The following is an 18,128-nucleotide window of genomic DNA, read 5'->3' on the forward strand; positions in this document are numbered from 1 at the left end:
AAGTAATTTCCTGACAGTCACTCAGCTAGAATATGGAGAATTGAGTTCTGAAAGCCAGAGTCTGTACTCTATCACTACTGTATGCTGTATTTCTTCTTAGAGTATATGAAATTAGCCGTGTGAAAATATTTGGATCCTATCATTCTACAGTTACATGCTGTGATTTTTGCTCCATTTCAGTTGTTTTCCATCTGCTGGGCAGACATCTAGGTTTTTCCTTTCCCTGAATTGGTAAAATTCAGATAAAGAGCATGAACTTATAGGAAATATCAAATTCTAAGTGTCCAATATATTTTTTTTACCGCGTCACATAATGTGACACATTAGGCTGTTGTGGAATGTCAAGCATTGGCATAATGTATGTCTTGGAAATGCAGAGTGACAGGTTGTCATTATAACTGTTTCAATTTTTTGTGATAATGGTAAACCCTGGAAAATTTCATTTTCTGGTTTTGCACATCACCAACACATTGACATTTCCCCTGTTTTCCCAATGGGAGAGATAGAATTAAATGTAGCCAAACCTGATAATTTTCCTTAGTGGAAATGTAAAGGGCTAAGAAGCCTCCATTTGTATATGGGCTTCAATAATTGGAAGAGAATTATTTTCCGTGTGTATTTCTAGGATGTAGAGGCAGATGGAGTAGTTTTTCACAGCACTGAATCATTGATGTGAACACCTAGTGATACAGATCATTCAAATTATAAGTTAGGTGCAAATAGTGCCTTTGTTTAGAACAGGGTCCTCTGCATTATGGGAAGATTAGCAAGCATCCCTGTCATCTATCCACTAGATGCCAGGAGTAAACCACCCTTACCCCCTTTCCCCAAATTTGTATCGCCAAAAATGTTTCTAGACTTTGCCAGAAAATTGCTTCTGGTGGATAGTCACTGACTTAGAGCAGTGGAATTTCTGGTTCTTTGTTGTGGTAAACTCCTAAAATTCATACCTTTGCACATATTTTAAGACTTTAGGTTGTTTTTAGGTCTTTGTCTCATGGGTCACAATGCCAAGTTTGCAGTTCCAAACATATTATGGCAAAGTAACTATTATGTATTCTCCACTAGCATAATCTCTTACAAAGTTAAGCCACATCACTGGCAGAACCTTTGAGAAATGATGCATTTTCAACTCATTTTAAGGTTTATGAAAGTAATCTCTCCAAATACTGGTAATATTAATATCTGACAAATATAGAGTGTTTTATAATTACAGGGTGCTTTTAAACTCAGTTTTTGAATTTAATTTTCCTGGTAATTATTTTCTTAATATTTGTTTTAATGTTTATTTTTGAGAGAGAGAGGGAGAGAGGGAGGGAGGGAGGGAGAGGGAGAGGGAGAGGGAGTACAAGCAGGGGAGAGGCAGAGAGAGGAGGAGACACTGAAGCCGAAGCAGGCTCCAGGCTCCCAGCTGTCAGCACGGAGCCAATGCTAGACTCAAACTCACAGACCCTGAGATAATGACCTGAGCAGAAGTCTGATGCTCAGCCGACTAAAGTCACCCAGGTGCCCCTAATTTTCTCAGTAATTCTGAAGAAAGTTGTAATTTACCCACTTTATGGATTAATAAGTGGAGTCTTGAGAAGCAGTTTTTGTTTATTTCTTAGGAGGTAGAGAGATCAGAAAGTACCACCATTCTGAGTAATTTTAGGTGAGTTGAGTTTTCTTGCTGAATTAACCTTAAGTAAAGCTCTCTTCTTGTGTATAAACCTTTTTTATTCTATCTTTGAGAACAGTGCTAAGGATGCCTGCCTGTTTCTTCTGCTCTTGTATTTCTAAATCCATACACCACCATCTCCTATTTTGATGTCACTGGTTGTTTGTCTTGGGAGCTCATGTAGACTGGACCATCTGTCTATAGCCCCTCAAGTGAGCTGCTCTAATTATGTTACACAGGGACAACTTGTGAAGCTCAGAATCTCAAGTTTCTAACTTTACAACTGATAAGCAATGTAAGCCATTCTAATCACTATTGTCAGTCCTTTCTCTGTCTTAAATAGATGCATAGATCTTTAGGCTGTTAAGCATCTTTGAGTCCTGTTTACTTTGTAGTCAAAACCCCAGAAATTAGTCTTCTAGAATATGGCTCTTCAAGCCAGAGTCCTCAAAGTGATGGTGCCTGTGTAACTTTGATATGAAACCTCCAACACTGTGTAATATTGTCATCTCAGGGAGAGCCACTCTTCATTAGCTTAAATTGTCAGCTTTATGTTTCAGTAGAATAAATACACGTTTTCCCTACGGTAATGAGTTTTTTTTTTTTCTCACTTTGTGAAAACTGCAGGGACCCTTGTTATCGAGAGATAATCATATGCTAGCAGTGCCACTTATTATGCCCAGTGAAAGTCCCAAGGATATGATTATCTTTTAATAACTCTAAAGCCTGTTATGTATCATGTTGTATTGTTGTTTACTTTGAGTGCGTGGGGGGAACCCATTAGTGATCTCTGTGGTTGATATTATTCATTGGGATAATGATAAAAGAATCAAATGACCATTTGTTTGCTTGTAGCTAGATTACACAATAAGAAATGCATCCCACTTCCCACTGAAAATGCATATAAATGTAATCTCTAGCTTAGTATTAGTTCAGTAGCCTGGATGTTAATACTAAATTAACATCAAGCAAAGCCAAAAGAAATTTAGAAAATACACGTGGATAATTTAATGTCTTTGTGACCTTTACCTCCCACAGAAAGTTCAGGTTGGGTTTTAAATTCCTGTGGAAGAAGTAAACACCCGTGAGAAGAAAGTACTTGCTAATTCAGTGATGGAAAATGAGGTCAATAACTTAAATAAAGTAGGATCGATGTAAGGAAATCCCTTTAAATGTAATGGTCTTTTAGAATATGGAAACTTACTGAATTTTTTCCCTCTCACTACATACCTTCCTTTCATGTTCAAAGAATATAATAATTTTGGTTTCACTTATTGAATACCTGTTAGAGATCAGATAATTGTCATGCTTTCTCTCATTTTATCTTTACTAGAATCTTGCAAGGTAGGTGATATTCTTCCTGTATTTTAGGTGGGGAAACTGAGACTTTAAGGGGTTAAATAATGTGCTTGAATTTATGTAGAAGATAAGCAGCAAAGCCTGTTCAGATCTCATTTCAGAATCCATGTGTTACCTACTGATTACTTAAAGTCATGATAAGAAGGATGATCACAGTTAAAGGACCCTTGTGGCTGACAGTGGTCTTGTGTATGTTTATTATTAGATAGACACCTGCCTGACGCTAATGAAAGGGAAAAAAGATCGCTAAAGTGATGAGACCACTATCTTCTCCAACCCCCCCCTCCCGCCCCCATCTTGGAACCAACGTCTGTGAGAACTGCAAGAATTCGGGATGCCTCAACTAGTTTTTTGAACATTTTAATTACGACTATTTTCATGCTATCAACTGTCACTTGGGAAGGATTGTTTTGTCTTAAATAAATACCCAACACACTTTTTACCTATGAAGTATTTGGGAAGGGTCTAGATCAGGACCTTTTGTTCTCTAAAGTCATCTGTTTTGACCTAGGCCATCCCAGCTGCTGCCTCTTTCTAGCTACATTTAGCCAAGAAGCTCTGCAGTCATTTGTGGATTTCTGGTTTCTTTGTATTGTAATAAAATCAATGTGTTGCTGATGACACCAGCTGATTTGTACCAAACTCCTAGACCCATTTTGGACAGAGAGAAATTCATCCATTTATTCATGCATTAATTTCCTATCTATTCACACATGTGACTTTTTGGGGTGTATAATAAAATCCACAAGTAAACTTAACCATAATTTAAGACTGTTACAATAGCAGGTAAATGGTATGGACTTAACATTGGAAAATTTAATAAATATTCAATGATGTTTAAAAATAATTAAATATTTTGTGCATATCATAAACTGGGCACTGTCCTTTGCATGGATTATCTCATTCTGCCTTCATGAAAATACTGAAAGGTACATACATAATTATTAGGCTCATTTTATACATAAGGAAGCTGAACTTAAAGGAAGTGAATGAAATGAAAGCCTTTCCTCTGGTTCTTATCCAGCAGAGGCTATTATCCCATTGCCTATAATGGATGTATGGTGTCTTTCCTTGTGTACAACAGCACCAAAGTAGCCAAGAATAATGCATGTATCTTTACACCTTTTCAAGGAATGACATTGTGTAACTATCTACTTCATTCATCTCTGAGCATGCTGGCACATTTGAGGTGGAAACTTTTAACTAAATTACATTCCCCCCCTGATAAAAGAATATGACTGTTCAACATTTTTTTCCAATGAAGAATAAGTAATTCCTAATTATAAAATCAAGAACTCTTCAACCTATCTAGGCATCATTAGAAGTTTCCTTTTAAGAGCAGTCAAGAAAACACACACTGGAAATGGAATTAATTTTTAAGTTGCATATCCTTTACTTAGTTTTTAATTTGGATCCATTCATTCATTCAGCACATATTTAAGGAACACTTGTTTTGGACTAGGTTGTACTATGCAACTTCAAATTGAAGAATAAGAGAAGATAAAACAGATGCATATTTTCCTACAATAAAAGATAAAAGATAGGTGTCTGTGTGTGGGGTGGGTGGTAAACATACTGTGATTAGTGTCAAGCTAGAAACATGCTTTATATAACAGGATGATGAGATTCATTACATTCCTGAAATGCTTTGGTTTTGTAAAGAGGATTTTTTCCAAAGTAATATGCTATGACTTTTTAAAAATTGAAGTATAGTTTATATATATTAGTTTTAGGTGTAGAACATAATGATTTGACAAGTGTATACATTGCAAAATGCTCACCATAAGTGTAGTTCCCATCTGTCATTACCAAAAACCTTTTACAATATCAGTGACTATATTCCCCTTTTTTTCATCTCCATGACATATTTATTTTGTAATTGGAAGTCTGTACCTTTTAGTCCTCTTAACCTATTTCAACTAACTCTCTACTCTCAACCATCAAAACCTCAACATTACCTCTAATAGGATGGCTAGTATCAAAAAAGGTAAGAACTAACAGATGTTGGTGAGTAGGTAGAGAACAGGAGACATTTGTGCCTTGTTGGTGGGAATGTAAATTGACACAGCCACAATGGAAAACATTGTGGAGTTTCCTCAGAAAAATAGAGAAGTACCATATGATCCAGTATTTCCACTTCTGAGTATTTCCCTTAGGAAAATGAAAACATTGATTTGAAAAGACATATGCACCCCTGTGTTTTTTGCAGCATTATTTATAATAGCCAAGATGTTGAAGCAACCTAAGTGCCCATCAATAGTTGATTGGATAAGATGTGGTGTATATATACACAATGGAATATTACTCAGCCCCAAAGTATGAAATCAAGTGAAATATGTCAGACAAAGAGAGACAAATAACATATGATTTCATTTATATGTGAATCTAAAGTCAAACAAGAGCAACAACAACAAAATGCAAACAGTCTCAAATACAGAGAATAGTCTATTACAATTTTACATTTATTTCGATGATGTTTGTTTGTTTGGATGTTGGTGGCTATGTAGAGTAGTAGCTTGATTTGTCAGCAAATACCATGAAGTTAGGAATAAAGTTCTGTTTCTTTTCCCAGTAACTATTTTGGAATAAATGAATAAATGTAAATATAAAATCTCTTGGTCTGTAAGAGTAAAGAAACAGCTGAGTATGAATCATATTTATGAGTCATGAAAATTTGTGTGTATAGATTTTCTTTCAAATAGTGTTGTGGGGTGATTTCTGTTGTATGTTTTTTTTTAAATATTTATTTTGAGGGAGACAGAGTGTGAGTGGAGAGGGGCAGAGAGAGAAAGAGAGAGAGAGGGAGGGAAATAGTGAATCTGCTGACAGCACAAAGCCCAACATGGGGCTCATGCTTTATCTTTTTATTACTCATCTACATGACTTCCCCAGTTTCTTTAGGCACATACCTGAACTTATATATTACTCCCAGAAAGGTTGCCTTCACTGGGCTCATTCCTTAACCAGCAACCATTTACTTGCAAGTTACAGAAATCTATACTAGTTCAAGTGAAAAGAAGGGTTGTTGAAACCATATGCCAGGCAAAATGATTGTGATCTACATAAGAAGAGAAAACTAGGTAAAACCTGACCTCATAGGGACTGCGGTTACTTGTCACCCCTTTTATTTAATCCCTTGTTTCTCATGGGGATCAGAATTAAGGGTGTATAATATGCCAACCCTAGTTTTTTCTGAATGACTGTTTGATTCTCTGATTCTCTCAACAGACTCGTTTCTTTTACAATAATTTCACCTTTACTTGCCTTTATCTCATTGGTACAGTTTACAGTCTCTAAGAGAGAATCCTATTAGGCTTAATGTGGGTCAAGCATTCCTCCCTGTTCAATTGCTACAGCCAATTAGTTTTAATTACACAGTACATAGGGCAGTCCTTTCCAGGACCTTTGGATGGGGCAAGTTCTTTAAGGTGCAAATGTTGATTCAGAGACCTTCTTGGGATCAGTCCCACATATTCCTCCTTATTTTTCCAGCCCTTCCATCTTGCCTTCCATTCCCTTGGGCATTGTTCTTTGCTCCATAATAGCTAACAAGTCTGATAAATGTATTTGTGTTAGGCCATCTAACAGGTAATTTATTTTTGGCCAGTGTTTCCTCTGGGAGCAAATCCAAAAATCAGAGGGGTGAATTTAATGCTAAATATTTTAGACATTGAGAAAATATTTGGTAGTATGTAGTTTTTTAGGTGCTGACTTTCCTTTTTGTGTGTATTGTCCTTCATGCAACCATTTATAATATATGAGAATCTTTTACCACTGTTACTATAATATTACTACTGGAGTGCCATATACCAGGTAGGAGCCTGAATACCTAAATTGCATTATGTTATTTAATTTTCAGTTGTTCTTTGTGGCTGAATAATGCTATTGTCCCCACTTTACAGGTGAAATTGAGGCTTATTTCAGTTAATGAATTGGTCAAGATCACATGACTAGTAAATAATTGAACCAGCATCCCATCTCAGGCAGCTGTCCTGGATCTTGGGCTTTTAAATAATAGGAACTTGATTATTGTTTCATGAATAAAGTTAGAACCTAATTTTTCATTTCAAATCTATATCCTTCATTTGGACAAATATAATATTACTTTCATTCTGTGAAGAATATATGTGTGTGTGTGTGTGTGTGTGTGTGTGTGTGTGTGTGTGTGTGTGTCAAGTTTTGGTAAGATTTGAAAGGAAAGAATGAAACCTTGACCAAAGTTGTGTTTTTTGTTTTTTTTCAGGATTATTATCATTTCAACTGTTGTTAATGATGTGTGAGAGTTGCAAATGATGCCAATAGCTATAAATAAAACTTTACCTTCTAATCAGTGGTTACTCTTAATACAAGAAAAAGTGAGGCTTTTAGGTACATATTGAACTTTGGTGGTCAATTCACATACATGCAGCTGGTGATTGACCATAGTAAAATAAAACAAATGGTGATTTATTTATGATTCATTATTAACTTGAGTATAGGATTTTTGTCTGTTGAATAGGAAATACTTCCTTTCATTTGTCATAATCATTTGTGGCACTTTATTTATTTTGAGCAAATATGTACTAAAGGACATTAAAAAAGATAAATTTCTGTATATATTAACAATATAAAAAAGACATGTTTGGTCCTTACCTCCTGGACATTATTGATATTAACTTGAAAGTAAAGGTAGTTAGGTACTTAATATATGGTAAATTATTATAATCTTAGGAAGTGATATTGTATTTATGGCTAATCAAGAAAATATAATATTTCTATCCTAATCAATTATGCTACATTTATATGTAAATTAGGTTAGACTTGTGTAATGATATTTCTGAGTGGCCAATCTATATGTATCTACAGAAAATGATATTTTTAATTATAAAAGAAATAAGACAGTTATTTTGCTCAGAAGTAAAATTATTTACCATAGAAAGTTGGTTAGAGGATGCACATGTTACATAAACATGAAGATATAAGTATATACATTTATTCTCAGTAATATTGTATATCTATATTTTCCTTAGATGGACACAGTATTGCTTCAGGGGAAAATACTCTCAGGCACAGAATTATTTTGCAATTAAAGTTTAACTTGGTGGCTTTAAGAGAAGGTATAATACCATATTTATGGAAAGAATGTTTTGTTTTTGTTACTGTTACCCTCATTCATATGACTATCAAAAACCACCAGATATTTCCTAGTTCATTGTTTACCTTTTCATTATTTTATAAGCTTTTGTAATATACTTTCTTTAGAAGTAGTCTTTTTTATTGAATCTGAATACCACAAAATATCACAGGCTCCTAGAGCCATTATACTAACAAAGAAAGGATAGAGTGCTGAACTGACTTTTCAAAAGACACATAGCTAGTGGGAGACAAAGCAGAGAAAGGAACCTGGTATCCTGGCTCCTAATGTGGGCAGTTTTATCAAGGTGGACATTTATACCAACCATATTTATTTTTCATTTCCTCCTAATTTAATTTTAGAATGGCAGTAGTTAAGTATCAGCTGCAAATAAGCTTATTTATACTTGAAAAGTGTATTTATTTGCATATTTTTTATTTTTATTCCAGGAATCTTTGACCTACAATACCTCCACATTATGTGGTCCCAAGAACTTCCCTAAAAGGTAAGCTTCCCACAAAGGGAGATTTTCCTTATTTCACCTTACCTTTGATTAACATCCTTAGTTTTTATGGAAACATTGATAGCCTTTCCTTGCAGAGTGATACCATAAGATCATTTTTAATGTTTTTCTGAAGGTTGAAGTTAATGAAGATATTTACATCATGTAAATTAAGATTGACATGTAAACTAAGATTGACAATAGGAAATTGAGACCTTTCCCAAGTCTTTCTGGAGAAGATACTTGTGGGAGCTTTCCTGTGGTTCACATTAATTTGATAATTCAAAAACTTCTGAATTTGGCATCATGGGAAGACTATTGGGAATAAAGTAAAGGTTGTTACATTTTTGCCAAATGGTTTTAAAGGAATGGACATTTTATCAGTCAAATAAACACAAATACTTAGTTTCTAGGTTCTATAGGTATTCAGGTCTTAAAATTGAAGCCTTTAGGGCTAAAACACAAGCAGTATAACTCATGGTCTATGATAAATGCATTTTTTCCTTTTATGAAGGATCCAAAAAGTCTCTGTTTTTACTTCCTAACACTGCTGTAACACAGTACAATGAGCTGAGTGGCTTAAGACAACAGAAGTTGATTTTTTCACAGTACTATAGTTTAGAAGTGTGAAATCGAAAGGTAGGTAGGGTCTTACTCTCTGAAGGCTCTAAAGGAGGAATTTGTCCTTGATTCCTCTAGTTTTTGGTAGCTGCTCACAGTTTTTCATGTTCTTTGATGTGTAATGACTTTACTCAATTCCCCCTTTGTCTTCACATAGACTTCTCCCCTGTGTGCTTGTGTCTAAGTTTGTATTTGTAATAAGGACACCTGTCATTGGATTGAGGGCCCACAGTAATCCAATATGACCTTGTCTCAACTTGATTATATCTGCAAGAACCTTTTTCCAAATAAGATCACATTCATGGACCTAAGGGTTGGGATTTCAACATTTCTTTTTTATTCCCTAATATAGGGGATATATTATGTTAAAAGGTATAATATTTATTTCTTGATGGACAACTTATTTTCCAAGCAAGATAAAAATTATAATCTTACTTAATCAGTACAGGAGTTGATGACATTGGGTAAATATTAGCACATGATTTTGACTCTTAGGGGAAGATTATTTTTAATACCCTCAATAATAAATAGGAAAAAATTAATTTTACTTGGTTTCTTAGATATTTTTTGTAAGCCAAGATTGAGTAAAGTATTTTGACGAGTTAAGTATTGCTCTGTAATAAACTATTCCCAGATTCAGTTGCTAAAAACAGTAGCTATTTATTACCTCTGATGAATCTTTTGGTTAGGTGTTTGGGTCTTCTGATATGTAAGAGACTCCCCCAGTCTTGAATGGGTGTGTTAGTGTGTATGAGGTCTGCATATAGGTAAATTAGGGGAAGCCTCTGCTCTGGATAGTCTCTAGTCCTCCAGGAAGAGCCAGTTCTTTTTCTCATTGTTATGGCTTTTTCTTATTCCACAGTATTCTGAATGTTCTTAAACTTAATATTAGTTTCTGTTTTGATTTCCTTAGACTTGTTTACTTACAGTCCATCCCAGACAAGGTAGTAGGAGTGATCTTCCTAAACCATTTGCTAAATCTAATCAGATTATCACAAACAGCTATAAATCTTCCATTGTTCCTTGTTTTCCTTTGATCAACTCCCAACTATTCGGTATGGCTTTAGAAGGTTCCATATTATTTGACCATTGCTTACCTCTCAACCTTTATTTCTCCCCTACCCCACAGCTTCCTAAATACGTTCCAATAACTTGAATTATAAAAAAAAATGTTTAAATATGCCATTTTCTCCTGTTTTTACTCATTATATTCCTTCTTTTAGGAATATCATGTTCTCCCCACCCTGCCCCCTTCTCCCATCTTTCATCAACTCTTTTTGTTGCTAACTGAAAACTTAAAATTTGAGGATTTTTCTATGGTTTTTCTTCTCTAGGTTAGTCTTAGGCTTCTTTCCAATGCCTATATCACTGTGGACAGAATGAAAATCACACTGTACTGTAATTGCTTGTTTGATTAGCTTACTTTTCCATCATGGATTCTACTAAGCCAGTAATGCTATCTCTTTTCTACATCATGGTACTCAGTCTTCATTAATAATCCTTGGGAAGAATGGGATATTTAATGGCATCTTTCGTGTTCTCGTTCCTCTGTCTTTAAAGATGTAGAGGTACCTGGTTGGCCCAGTCAATTCAGTGTCTAGCTCTCAGCTCAGGTCTTGATCTCAGGGTCGTGAGTTCAAGTCCCACATTGGGCTCTGCACTGGGAGTAAAGCCTATTTAAAAAAAAAGAAAAAGAAAAAGGAAGTTTATGATGTTGACATCATACTCAGTGGCAGAAAGCTGAGAGTTTTACCCTAAAGATTAGAAATAAGATAAGGATGCCAACTCTTTCTACTGAACTTGAGCATAGTATTAGAAGTCCTAGCCAGAAATTAGACAAGAAAAAGAAATGAAAGGCATCCATATTGGAAAGGAAGACATAAAATTATCACTCTTTATAGATGACATGATTTTATATGTAGAAAACCATAAAGATTCCGCCAAAAAACTGTGAGAACTAATAAATTGAGTAAAGGTGCAAGGTACAAAATCAATATACAAAAATCTGTTGTATTTTTATTCCCTAACAACTATTGAGGGGAAATTAAGAACACAGCCCCATTAACATTTGCATCAAAAAGAATAAAATACTTAACAAATTTAACCAAAGATGTGAAAGACAGATACACTTGAAAGCAAGAAAGAATTGATCATTAAAAAGTCTATACTACTGAGAGCAATCCACAAATTCAGTGCAGTTCTTATCAAATTTCCAAAGGCATTTTTCTCAGAAATAGAACAAAAGACTAAAATGTGTGTGAAACTATGGAAGATCCTATATAGGCAAAGTGATCCTGAGAAAAAAGAACAAAGCTGGAGGCATCACACTCCTTGATTTCAGACAGTACTACAAAGGTATAGTGATCAAACACTTGAGTATTGGCATAAAAACAGACCATTGGATCACTGGAACAGAATAGAGGGCCCAGAAATAAACCTCCACGCATATATGGTCATTTTATGACAAAGCAGTGAAAAATAAACAATGGAGAAAGGACAGTGTCTTTAATAAATAGTGTTGGGAACTATTTATTAAGCAGCCACATACAAAATAATGAAACTAAGTCAGTATCTTACATCAAATAAAGAATTAACTCAAAATGATTTAAAGACTTGGATGTAAGATCAGAAACCATAGAACTCCTAGAATATAACACAGGTAGTAAGCTCCTTGAGATTGCTCTAAGTGACATTCTTTTGGATCTGACTCTAAAAGCAATGGTTACAAAAGCAAACATAAACTATTGGGACTACATCAAACTAAAAACCTTCAGCACAGTGAAAGAAACAACCAACACAATTAAAAGGTAACTTCCATTTGCAAGTCATACATCTGACAAGGGTTAATGTCTAAAACATGTAAAGATCTTACATAATAATAAAAATAAAAACCCAGTTAAAATGAGGGCAGACGATCTGAATAGACATTTTTCCAAAGAGGACATACACATGGCCAACAGTGGAAAGGTGTTCAACATCACCTATCATTGGGGAAATTCAAGTCAAAACCACAATGAGATATCATTTCCCACCTGTCAGAAGGGTTAAAATCAAAAAGACAAAAAGTAATGTTAACTAAAATTTAAGTTAAAAGAAAAAGACAAAAAATTAAAAAAAAACATTGACAAGGATGTGGAAAAAAGGGAACCCTCATGCACTGTTGGTGGGAGTGTAAAATTGTGCAGCCACTGTGAAAACCAGTATGGAGGTTTCTCACAAAATTAAAAAAAAATACCATAAGATCCAGCAATTTCACTTCTGGATATTTATCTCCACCCCCCCCCCCCCCCCCCACCAAATAAAGACACTAGTTTGAACAGATACATGCATCCCTATATTGATTGCAGCATTATTTTCAGTAGTCAAGATAGGCAAAGAACCTAAACAACCATAGATGGATGAATGGATAAAGAAGATGTGGTGTGTATGCGTACGTATATATGTTATACACACACACACACACACACACACACACACACACACATTGTAATTCTCTTCAGCTATAAAAAAGAATGAAATCTTATCATTTGTGGCATCATGAATAGACCTAGAACATACGATGCTAAGTGAAATAAGGTCAGAAAGAGAAAGACAAATACTGACTGCATAATTTAACTTATAGCTGGAATCCAAAAAACAAAACAAATGAACAAACAAACCCAAACCAAACCTGTGGATACAGAGAATAGATTGGTGATTACCACAAGGCAGGGGGCTTCTGCGAAGGCAAAATGGGTCAAAATGGATCAAGAAGTACAAGCTTCCAGTTATAAAATAAGTAAGTCATGGGGGTATAACAGAATGGTGACTGTTGTCAATGATACTGAATTACTGAATTGCAAATCTGAGTAACTAAGAAAGTAAATCTTAAAAGTTCTCTTCACAAACAAAATACTGTAACTTTGTATGATGACAGATGGTAAATAGACTTAATGTGGTGAACATTTTGCAGTGTATATAAATGTTGAATCATTATATAGTACAGTAGAAAATAATACAATGTTGTATCTCAGTTTTACTTCAGTAATCCAAAAAAAGTTGGTGGACATTTTCATAATTGAGACTGGAAGGCAGGAGGAGGTCAAGTTCTCTCAAATTGTAATGATGCCCTTTGGTTGTCCTTAAGGAAGGCCTTGCCACCACCTCCAGGTTCCCTAGCCTTTTGTCTTCCACCCCAAGTTGTAAAAGTGGTAGCTTATGGGTTAGAACAGCCTCAAAACAGACTTATTTTGGTTCACACATTTGTTCTTTTTTGTTTCTTTTTAATTGCAAAAACAATGTTTAAATTGTTGCCAGCACTTGAAAATTCAATTTCAGATAAAATGATGATTTCCAGATTTTCTAAGGAGAAATCAGAATATCTTTCTATCCCAGACTTACATTCCTAGATGGCAGGAGGGCTTTCCTGCAAGGCACCTGCCTCTCCCTTCCTTCTCCCTTTTATCATGCCACTTCATTTGCTACCTATTTGGCCCTGACAGGCCCTTGAGTTCAGTACCCTCAGCTACACAAAGACTTCTGGATTGATGGAATGTGGAAGGTTAGCCTCCGAGAGTCTGTCTCTGGTGAACCAAAGATCATAGGTTCAGTGGCTGAATGGGCCATTTAGTTGTTCCTGTCATATATCTATCAAGTAAGTGAAAATAATTTTGGCTTTATGTTCAGAGTCTTTATGCTTTAAGTTCCTGCTATAATATTGGAGCCAGGTAAACTGACTTCTCTGAGACTCATTTTTCCCATCGGCAAAATGGAGACTATAATATCCTTCAAGGTCTTACAACATGTAAATTTCCTTTGTTAATACCACAACAGTTAGTCTAATGTACACGCAGAGGGAAACTAGTTAGTTTGTATTCTCTGGATTGGTACAAGTGATTTTCATCTTTTGTTAGATATTAATCAATTAAAAATAAGTTAGGAAAATTAAGTACTGATACATGCTACAACAGGGATGAACTGTGAAAATAGTTTAAGAAGACAAACACAAAAGTCCACATGTATGATGTTATTTATCTGAAATGTCCAGAATAGGCAAAATTATAGAGATAGAAATTATAATAGTGGTTTCCAAGAACTAAGGGGAGAGGAGAATATGAACATACTGCTGATGAGCACAGGGTTTCTTTTTTTGGGTGATAAATTAGATAGTGGTGATAGTTGCACAACCTTGTGAGTATACTAAAAACCACTGAATTATACAGTGAATGGTGAATTTTATATGTGAATTATATCTCACTATAGAAATAGATTATGAAATACATGTTTTAAGATGACACAATTTCTCCTTCAGGTGTGGTGACTAAGGCCTGTAGCAAAATAAACAGACTTCTTAGGTTGTCATTCACATCAATACATACCATCTTCCCTAAAGTCTTGATGTGTCTTCCAAGGCCAAAGACCAAGTCGGGTTTCTAATTCTAAGGATTCATGGTTTAATATCAAAGTTATCAGTGATGGAGTCAGACAGTTGGGTAAACATTTAAAAGTTTTCAATTTTTATCTCTGTAAGCCTCAGATTCGTCAAACTATAAAGTAAGGGTACTAATAGTCATTTTGTTGGGTGATTGCAAGAGTGAGGAAGAACAAATGGCAAGTACTGATCATAGTGTCAGTTATGAAACAGGCCCTCTATAATTTATACTTTTTAAATGAGTGTTACTTGGTTGTAAATATGAGGCTATATTACATTAGGTTATTGGCAGCCCAACTGTCTCAAGGTTGGTTCTTTTTCCTGTGTTAGCATCTTGGCCAGAAAGAAAAGAATGGTTAGAATTTCTGCTAGCACTTAATGAATTTAATCAGCCCCTGAGGGACTTTTGATATAGCAGGGAAATTTTTTACAGAGAAACATGATTTTTATCCTTCATATTTTTCTCTTGAGAGTTGACAGAGCCTTTCCTAGCAGAGGTAACATTACCTGTGCTGAGAGAAGAGTATTAACATACCATGAGGGTAATGTTAGAACAAAAAGAACACATCCCTGTGGCCTTACATTAAAATGTTTCTGTGTCTGTGGTTCTGAATTCAATTTAAATTGCTACCAAGAAAACACACTACTGCCTGAAAATGTACAATTCAATTTTTTGTCCTTTTATTATTTATGATTTTTTTTCCTTTAGACCATAGTGTTTGTTCTTTTTTAACTTTGGTTTTGTCTTTGCAAATTAAATTCATAGTCTGGGAATATAGAAGATGATTGAGTTATTCATGTAGTATCTTATAAATTGTAACATTAAGCAGAAACTTTTCATCTTAATTATGAAAAAGGCTTTATGAATTGTGTCATTTGACCCAGTTGCTATCATATCCTTTTCTTTATGGATAATGAAAAGGATTATGCTATGGTGAATGGGTTGGAACAACAGGAAACTTTGGGGTCATCTTTTCTTTCAGTAAGTAGATAGGGATCAGACTATATGTCAGAATCTATATTAAGGTCTAATGATATGGCAGCAAATAAAGTATATATGTACCCTTGACTTTGAGTTTGCTGTATCATAGGGATGGCAAGTAATAAACAAAATACTGATTGTATTAGGTGCTATGAACTAAATGAAGAGAATGCAATGATAAACAAGTTATTGAATGAAAGAAAAGACATTGATGAAATAAATTGAAGATGATGTCACAAATGGAAAGATAATCCATGCTCCTGGTTGGAAGAATTGATATTATTAAATGCCCACACTATCCAGAACAATCTACAGATTTAATGCAATTCATATAAAAATACCAACAGCATTTTTCACAGAGCTAGACAAACAATCCTAAAATTTGTATGGAACCACAAAAGACACCAAGTGGCCAAAGCAATATTGAAAAAGAAGAACAAAGCTGGAGGCATCACAATTCTGGACTTCAACTACTATTACAAATCAGTAGTAATCAAACAGTGTAGTACTGACACAGAAATACACACATAGATCAGTGGAACATAATAGAAAACTAGAAATAAACCCACATTGATCTATGGTCGATTAATCTTCGACAAAGTAGGGAAGAACATCCAACGGGAAAGACTGCGTCTTCAACAAATGATGCTGGGGATACTGGAACGCTGCATGCAAAAGAATGAAGCTGGACCACTTTCTTACACCATATACAATAACAAACTCGTAATGAATTAAAGACCTAAATGTGAGACCTGAAACCATAAAACTCCTAGAAGAAAACACAGGTAGTAATTTCTTTGACACTGGATTTAGCAACATTGTTCTCAATATGTGTACTCAGGCAAGGGAAGCAAAACCAAAAATAACCTATTGGGAATAAATGAAAAAAAAACTTTCATACAGTGAAAACATCAACAAAACAAAAAGACAACATACCTAATGGGAAGAGATATATGCAAATGATATATCTGATAAGGGGTTGGTATCCAAAATATATAAAGAATTCATACAACTCAACACCAAGACAACAAATAAACCAATTAAAATATGGGCAGAGGACCCAAATAGACCTTTTTCCAAAGAAGGCATATAGATGGCCAAGCAGGTATATGAAAAGGTGCTTTGCATCGCTAATCCTCAGGCAAATGTAAATCAAGACCACAAGGTATCCCCTGACCCCTATCAGAATGGTTAGAATCAAAAATACAAGAAATAACAAGCATTAGTGAGGATGTATAGAAAAAGGAGCCTTCATGCACTGTTGCTAAGAATGTAAATTGGTACAGTCACTGTGAAAAATAGCACAGAGTTTTCTCAAAAAATTAAAAATAGAAATACCCTATGATCCAGTAATTTCATTGCTGGGTGTTTACTCAAAGAAAACAAAAGCACTAATTTGAAAAGATATATGCACCCCTATGTTCATTGCGCCATTATTTATAATAGCAAAGATGTGGAAGCCACCCAAGTATCCATCAATACATGAATAGAAAAGAAGATGTGTATACACACACATCTCTCTCTCTCTCTCTCTCTCTCTCTCTCTGCCATAAAAAAGAAGGATATCTTACCATTTGCAACATCATGGATGGACATAGAGGGTAAGCTAATAAATAAGTCAGAGAAAGACACATACCATATAATTTCTCTTATTTGTAAAACAAAACAAATGAATAAACAAAAAGCAGAATCAAAGCAACAAATACAGAGAAGAAACTGATGGTTGCCAGAGGGGAGGGCACCGCCGGGGGATGAACAAAATAGGTGAAGAGTATGGGTAGGTACAGGTTTCTAGTTACAGAATGATAAGTCTTGGGATAAATGCTGCAGCAAAGGGAATACAGTCAGTGGTATTGTAATTGTGTTGTGTGGTGAGATACTAACTGTACAAGTCGTGAACATAGCATAATGTTTAGGCTTGTCACATCACTATTTTGTACTCCTGAAACTAATATAACATTGTATGCGCACTATACTGTGTGTGGGGCGGGGGTGGGGGGGATAAAGTGGGGAAAAAAGATTGCATGGATTATAATTCTACATCACTACTAACATTTTGTGTGACCTGGAGAGACTAATTTGATGAATGGATATCATTTCTTTCCTTTCCCCTTCCCCTTTCCCTTTTCTCTTTGTTTCTTTGTTTCTTGGTGAATTGACTTTTTGATCATTATGGAATTTTCTCTTTTTGTTCTCAATTGTGGTTTTGGACATAATATTTATTTTATATGATTTTAACATGACTATACTCCTATATATAAATTATCATTTGCCTGGAAATGATACTTCTACTTTGTTCCTTATGTGTCATTTTAGGTGAGTCTCCAGTTAATAGCATTCAGGTATATTTTACCATTTGATTTTTTTCCTGCTTTTATCAAGGGATTTGAATTTTTTATATATTTTTTAATGTTGAAATATTTTAACATTTTTTAATATCTAATTTTATGTTACTTTTTTGGTTGTTTCTGCATATTTCTTCTT

General features: G+C 34.8%; 1 protein-coding gene across 3 annotated transcripts in view; it reads left to right on the top strand.

Annotated features, from left to right (window-relative positions):
* The window catches only part of CNTN4 (contactin 4), an 898,074-nt gene that overhangs the window by 217,668 nt on the left and 662,278 nt on the right, over window positions 1-18,128 (top strand). For all 3 annotated transcript variants that reach the window (XM_078442806.2, XM_078442805.2, XM_078442809.2), the window contains one exon: window positions 8,579-8,634. The gene's annotated coding sequence lies outside the window, so the exon portion shown is untranslated. The remainder of the gene's footprint in view (window positions 1-8,578; window positions 8,635-18,128) is intronic.

Source organism: Panthera onca, chromosome A2, assembly GCF_046562875.1.
Source record: "Panthera onca isolate mPanOnc1 chromosome A2, mPanOnc1 haplotype 2, whole genome shotgun sequence".
Lineage (NCBI taxonomy): Eukaryota > Metazoa > Chordata > Mammalia > Carnivora > Felidae > Panthera > Panthera onca.